Genomic DNA, 8,119 nt, shown 5'->3' with positions numbered 1-8,119 from the left:
AAAGAGAAGCAAATTTCATCCGATCCGGCTGAAATTTGGTACATGGTGTTGGTACAACCACCTTAAAATTGGTCCATATCGGTCCATAATTATATATAGCCCCCATATAAACCGATCCCCAGATTTGGCTTGTGGAGCCTCTAAGAGAAGTATATTTCATCTGATCCGGCTGAAATTTGGTACATGGTGTTGGTATATGGTCTCTAACAATCATGCAAAAATTGGTCCACATCGGTCCATAATTATATATAGCCCCCATATAAACCGATCTCCAGATTTGGCTTGCGAAGCCTCAAAGAGAAGCAAATTGCATCCGATCCGGCTGAAATTTGGTACATGGTATTGGTATATGGTCTCTAGCAACCGTGCAAAAATTGGTCCATATCGGTCCATAATTATATATAGCCCCCATATAAAACGTTCTCCAGATTTGACCTCCGGAGCCTCTTGGAGGAGCAAAATTCATCCGATCCGGCTCAAATTAGGAACGTGGTGTTAGTATATGGTCGCTAACAACCATACCAAAATTGGTCCAATCACACAAAAATTGGTCCATATCCGTTCATAATCATGGTTGCCACTAGAGCCAAAAATAATCTACCAAAATTTTATTTCTATAGAAAATTTTGTCAAAATTTTATTTCTAGAGAAAATTTTGTTAAAATTTTATTCGGTTCATAATAAAATTTTCATCATTGTCAAAATTTTATTTCTATAGAAAATTTTGTTCAAATTTTATTCGGTTCATAATCATGGTTGCCACTCGAGCCAAAAATAATCTACCAAGATTTTATTTCTATAGAAAATTATGTCAAAAGTTTATTTCTATAGAAAATTTTGTTAAAATTTTATTTCTGTAGACATTTTTGTTTTTATTTCTGTAGACATTTTTGTTTTTATTTCTATAGAAAATTTTGTGAAAACTTTATTTCTATAGAAAATTTTGTTAAAATTTTATTTCTGTAGAAAATTTTGTCAAAATTTTATGTCTACTTTGTCAAACTGAATTATATACGTAGTGGATCGATCTTTTTTGATTTAATATATACCACGTATGGACTTACATACAAGTTAGAAGATGGTGTTAGGAGGTTTTAAGATACCTTGCCATCGGCAAGCGTTACCGCAACTTAAGTAATTCGATTGTGGGGGGCAGTGTTTAGAAGAAGTTTCTACGCAATCCATGATGGAGGGTACATAAGCTTCGGCCTGGCCGAACTTACGGCCGTATATACTTGTCTTGTTCTCAGACCTCAAAAGATGCACGCAGGGAAAAAATTTGGCTGCAATGAAGAGGTGATCGCCGAAACTGAGGCCTATTTTGAGGCAAAGCCGAAGGAGTACTACCAAAATGGTATCAAAAAATTGGAAGGTCGTTATAATCGTTGTATCGCTCTTGAAGAAAACTATGTTGAAAAACGAATTTTGACAAAAAAAAATGTGTTTTTCTTTGTTATATCTATTCAATGAAGTCGTTTTGTCCTTATAATTAAGTAATTAGACTTAACAAGTATATACGGCCGTAAGTTCGGCCAGGCCGAATCTTATGTACCCTCCACCATGGATTGCGTAGAAACTTCTACGAAAGACTGTTATCGACAATCGAATTACTTGGGTTGTGGCATATTAAAACTTCGTAACATCGTTTTCTAACTTGTGAGTTAAATAGTCCATACGTGGTATATATTAGACAAAAAAGTTATGTATAGGTAAGTCTACAAATAATTACGAATCGAACATGGACTTTTGAACGGTACGTAGAGAGCTAGAATTGAAATATGGGGGTCGATTATATGGGGGCTATATATAATTATGAACTTGGTATGGACCAATTTTTGTGTGATTGGGGATCGATTTAACTGAGGGCTATATATAACTATAGATCGATATGGACCTAGTTAGGCATGGTTGTTAACGGTCATATACTAGCACAATGTACCAAATTTCAATTGACTCGGATGAAATTTGCTCCTCCAAGAGGCTCCAAAACCAAATCTCGGGATCGGTTTATATGGGGGCCACATATGTTTATGGACTGATATGGACCACTTTTGGCATGGTTGTTAAATATCATATACTACCACCACGTACCAAATTTCAACCAGATCGGATGAATTTTGCTTCTCCAAAAGGCACAGGAGATCAAATCTGGGGATCAGTTTATATGGGGGCTATATAATTATGGAATGATATGAACCAATTCCTTCATGGTTGGTGGATACCATATGCTAACACCACGTACCACATTTCAACCGAATCGGATGAATTTTGCTCTTCCAAGGGGCTCCTATATATAATTATTGACGGATTTCAACCAATTTTTGCATGGGTGTTTGAGGCCATATACTAACATCACGTACCAAATTTCAAGTGAATCAGATGAATTTTGGTCTTCCAAGAGGCTCCGGAGGTCAAATCTGGTGATCGGTTTATATGGGGGCTATATATAATTATATATAGCCCCCATATACTAATACCATATACCAAATTTCAGCCGGATCGGATGAAATTTGTTTCTCTTAGAGGCTCCGCAAGCCAAATCGGGGGATCGGTTTATATGGGGGCTATATGTAATTATGGACCTATGTGAACCAATTTTTGCATGGTTGTTAGAGACCACTACTAACACCATGTACCAAATTTCAGCCGGATCGGATGAAATTTACTTCTCTTAGAGAAATCGCAAGCCAAATTTGGGGGTCCGTTTATATGGGGGCTATACGTAAAAGTGGACCGATATTAACCATTTGCAATACCATCCGACCTACATCAATAACAACTACTTGTGCCAAGTCGATAGCTTGTTTCGTTCGGAAGTTAGCGTGATTTCAACAGACGGACATGCTCAGATCGACTCAGAATTTCACCACGACCCAGAATATATACACTTTATGGGGTCTTAGAGCAATATGTCGATGTGTTACAAACGGAATGACAAAGTTAATATACCCCCATCCTATGGTAGAGGGTATAAAAATGGAAATCTTTATATGAAAGAAAATGTTGACCTTATTCAAGGTCAACTTGGCTTTAATAATTCGGAAAAATTCATCAAAATTAATGAAATTGCCTTTGTTGTCTTTTTGTATCTTGATTACAAAGCAAAAAAGAGTTAAAAAAACAGGATATGTCTTTCAAAACTTTATTTTTAATATGATTTTTACTTGAAATAACTTATATTTATCTAGTCTGAGTTTGGAATTTAAAGTTTTCGGTAATACGTTTTCAAAGCACTTACTATCACATGATGAAGAAAAAACAGAAAAAACGAATAAATTCAAATTTGTTTCCTTCTATTAAGTACGCGAAACTCCAAATTTAAAAGAGAAAAGTATGAATTACTTGAATTCTTAAAACAAACATAAATATTTTTTGAGTTTGGGTTATTTTTTAGTTTGAATAAAAAAATGGAATTCAAAATTACAAAAATGTCTTCAGTGATATACGATGTTCAAGATGGTAAAATTTACAAATTCTAAGAAATTCTGAACTATTTTATGGGAAATAAAAATTTAGTAAATCATTATGCTTCAATTGTTTCCCTTCTTTTAATTAAGGAACAATGTGACAATAGCAATTTTTTGGGATTAATTTGTGGAATAACATGAAATTACTTTTTTTCGTTTACTCCATTACGGCTTGGGTACACGGTTACCACAGTTGGTAGAATTCTACCAAAAATGGTATATTTTTTACTGTTTGGTAGATTTGTACAATTCTTGATAGATAGATTTTGCAAAATAGTCCTCTCCACCTAAGAGGTACTTCACAAATTTTCTACAGGAATAAAATTTTGACAATATTTTGTCTTGGAATAAAGTTTTGACAAAACTTTCGATAGAAAAAATTTTTAACAAAATTTTCTATAGAAAAAATTTGACAAGATTTTCTATAGAAATACAATTTTAACAAAATTTTCTATAGAAATCAAAAACTGCAAAATAAGATTTTTTTTATTTGATAGTTTGTTTGGTAAAATTTTCTTCAAATTTTGGTAAATTATTTTTGGATCGAATGGCAACCATGCTTGGGTATCAAGTATTAAACAAAACCAGCCTAAAGGTTGAGTTATATATCAATGGTTAATCCGTGCGTTGATGGAAGGGTTGATATTTTTCAGTTTGAAGTACTCTAACAAAACTCTTGCTTTCAAAGAAAAAATTCAACTCTTCAATAAACGGACGCATTAACGCATGGTATGTAACTCAACCTTAATATTGATTTAAAATTTATTTTTACTTATGGTTTTATATGGAGATAAATTTATCCATTATTGAAGATGAATTTATCCGTTAGTGTATACAAGAACCATTTGCAGTGTCTTTGCTACATGACTATTACCATAGACCGAGGAAGGTATAGACATCTCAAGTGAATTCACAGCGCTGTAGTTTGTCTGCACACTGTAGATGGCACTTTTTCATCTGCAAATGAGTGATTTTTTAATCTGACTTTAATTTGTTTTCTTTCCTTTGTTCTGTTGATGAAACGCCAAATATTGTAAGAAATTGAGTCACTTGACTGCGCAATTGAGTGGAATGACTGCGTACTGCAATAAACAAAAGCATGGTGAATTGTCAAAGTATGTCTTCATATTTTCTTGGTCTATAGGTGAGTATTAAGTTCGAGTTTAGCCGCTAATTTTCACTAAAGTGAAAACTAAATCAGTAAAAAAGTTATAAAATTATACATATTAGTTGCAGATTTCATTATAACTTGATGGGGAATATCCCAAAGCAAATTTTCACAAAGTTTGTATTCCTTAAAATAGATTATCAAAGAAAAGTAATCGTGTAAAAATGACGGTTTTAGCGGCTAAACTCGAACTTAATACCCACCTTATGGTGCGATGACTGCGCACTACAAATAAGCAAAATCATTGTGAATTGACATGAGACGTCTATACATTTCTTGGTCTATTACTGCAAACCCAATAAACACAAGCATTGGAGAAATGCTTATATTCAATACGCTTTCAAACATTTTTTCAAAGAATTAGCTTACAATTCAATTTGAGAAATTGTTGAGAAAATCGCGTTCTCAACAAAAACAGACATTACCCTCAACAGTAGAATTCAACACGTTAGTAACAATTTCTCAACATAGTAGCAACAACTTTTCAAACTAAATTTAATTTTAATGTTTCAAACCCATTGGAAAATTTGTTTAAGGCAATCAATATGCAAGGCCATTTGAACTAATGTTGAAGGTGGGATTCACTATCAAATTGATATGGCGTTACCTACGAAAAATGCTCATCCTTGTGTTTGTTGGGAATAAACAAAATCATTGAAAATTGACATGAGACGTATATTCATTTTCTTGGTCCATTTCACATGAACTCCTTGCTCAAAGGTGAACCTTATCCTTTACTTTGATTTCTCATGAAATTGTGCTTTTTATAGTATACCTTTTGCTGCAAGCAGAGGATGTTGATAAGGAATGTGGTAATTCCGAAACGGTTGTCCATCCAACCATATTGGAGCCTATAACTCCAATTTATTAATATTATTATTTATATTTATTAATAAATAAATCTAAAAAGCCACAAATTTAACAAATTAATTTTTTTTTTTTTTGGGAGCAAATTATCAAATTTTTCTCACCATAGTAGGGGTTTCTGTTTCGACCAGGCCCGAAGCAACGATTTCCTGAATAAGGCCGGTATGCACCTCTATCGAAAAATTTCGTTCCCATAAGAAATTGATTGCTATTTATGCTAACGAATTTTTCGGTAACGTTCAATTTCGTAAGCTGGTACGCACCTCTAGGCCGGTATGCACCTCTTGCGAAAAATGTCCTTCCCATAAGAAATGCATTGCCATTTATGCTAACGAAATTTTCGGTAGCGTTCAATTTCGTAAGCTGGTACGCACATCTAATGAAAATTGTTGAGGCTGGTATGCACCTCTAGCGAAAAATGTCATTCCCATAAGAAATGCATTGCTATTTATGCTAACGAAATTTTCGGTAGCGTTCAATTTCGTAAGCTGGTACGCACCTCTAATGAAAATAACAGGGTTGTCAAAAGCATATTTTGGCAGCAAACATGTAATTTATTACAATAATTGTGTGCGTAAAAGTTTTAAAACGTCTGTAAATAATAAACAATTTATTTGAGGAATATTTGGAACATATATTAACAATTTTTAAAAGCGATTAGCTGGTTTAAAATTTGTGTACACAGCCCTGTTTTTTTTTTTTTGTTGTAGACTTAAATAAATTTTTGCTACCGAAAATTTCGCTAGAGGTGCATACCGGCCTTTAATTGTTACTGGTACGCACCTCTAATGAAAATTGTTGTTCATAATAGGGTTGTCAAAAGCATATTTTGGAGAGATGTTGACTACTCATGGCAACAAACATTTAATTTATTACAATCGTTGTGTCTGTAAAAGTTTTAAGAGGTCTGTAAATAATCAACATTTTATTTGAGGAATATTTGGAACAATTTTTAAAAGCGATTAGCTGGTTTAAAATTTGTGTGCACTATGCTTCTCTACACGCTATACACAACCCGTTTTTTATTGTACACTTAAATAAATTTTTGCTACCGAAAATTTCGCGAGAGGTGCATATCGGCCTTAAGGCCGGTACTCTGTTCGGTTTTCGCGTTGAAACTCCATACAAAACCAAAAAATGCGAAAAATTTGCGAAATTTTTTCCATTTGTGATACTTTGTTTTTTCGTGTTGAAAAACTGACGTTTATAGCACGGCGCCATTTGCAATGTGAATTAAGAAATAATTTATTTATTAAAAACTATTTGTGCGGGTTTATAAATCAAACACGGACCATATTTTTGTTCCGAAACTATACAAAGGATCAAAGGAATAGCAGATCAATTGCCCAAGGAAAAATAAAATGTTATTTTGTAAAGGCCGGTACTCTGTTCGGTTTTCGCGTTGAAACTCCATACAAAACCAAAAAATGGGAAAAATTTGCGAATTTTTTTCCATTTGTGATACTTTGTTTTTTCGTGTTGAAAAACTGACGTTTATAGCACGGCGCCATTTGCAATGTGAATTAAGAAATAATTTATTTATTAAAAACTATTTGTGCGGGTTTATAAATCAAACACGGACCATATTTTTGTTCTGAAACTATACAAAGGATCAAAGGAATAGCAGATCAATTGCCCAAGGAAAAATAAAATGTTATTTTGTAAAAACAAGCAACAACCACCAACTTAATCCAATATCGCTCCCTGTAAAATAGCGCTCCAAGCTACCTAAAAAACGCCGCTTTCTATGTGCGAAATAATGGTTTCCATAAAAATTTTTCGCAAGAATGAACATAGTACCGGCCTTAAAACAAGCAACAACCACCAAATTAATCCAATATCGCTCCCTGTAAAATAGCGCTCCAAGCTACCTAAAAAAACGCCGCTTTCTATGTGCGAAATAATGGTTTCCATAAAAATTTTTCGCAAGAATGAACATAGTACCGGCCTTTAAGCTGGTACGCACCTCTAATGAAAATTTTTGTTCATAACAGGGTTGTCAAAAGTATGTTTTGGAGAGATGTTGACAACTCATGGCAGCAAACATTTAATTTATTACAATCATTGTGTGTGTAAAAGTTTTAAGAGGTCTGTTAATAATCCACAATTTATTTGAGGAATATTTGGGACAAATATTAACAATTTTTAAAAGCGTTTAGCTATACACAACCCGTTTTTTGTTGTAGACTTAAATAAATTTTTGCTACCGAAAATTTCGCGAGAGATGCATACCGGCCAAGGCATATTAATTAAAGGTAAAGTCACGAGCAAACGTGTGTACACCCCATGATATTTAGAAAGTCAAACTAAAGGCCGGTACTCTATTCGGTTTTCGCGTTGAAACTCTATACAAAACCAAAAAATGGGAAAAATTTGCGAATTTTTTTCCATTTGTGATACTTTGTTTTTTCGTGTTGAAAAACTGACGTTTATAGCACGGCGCCATTTGCAATGTGAATTAAGAAATAATTTATTTATTAAAAACTATTTGTGCGGGTTTATAAAGGGTGATTCTTTTGAGGTTAGGATTTTCATGCATTAGTATTTGACAGATCACGTGGGATTTCAGACATGGTGTCAAAGAGAAAGATGCTCAGTATGCTTTGACATTTCATCA

Source organism: Haematobia irritans, chromosome 2 (assembly GCF_050003625.1).
Source record: "Haematobia irritans isolate KBUSLIRL chromosome 2, ASM5000362v1, whole genome shotgun sequence".
In the NCBI taxonomy this organism is placed as follows: Eukaryota; Metazoa; Arthropoda; class Insecta; order Diptera; family Muscidae; genus Haematobia; species Haematobia irritans.
This window is presented reverse-complemented; position numbering follows the sequence as displayed.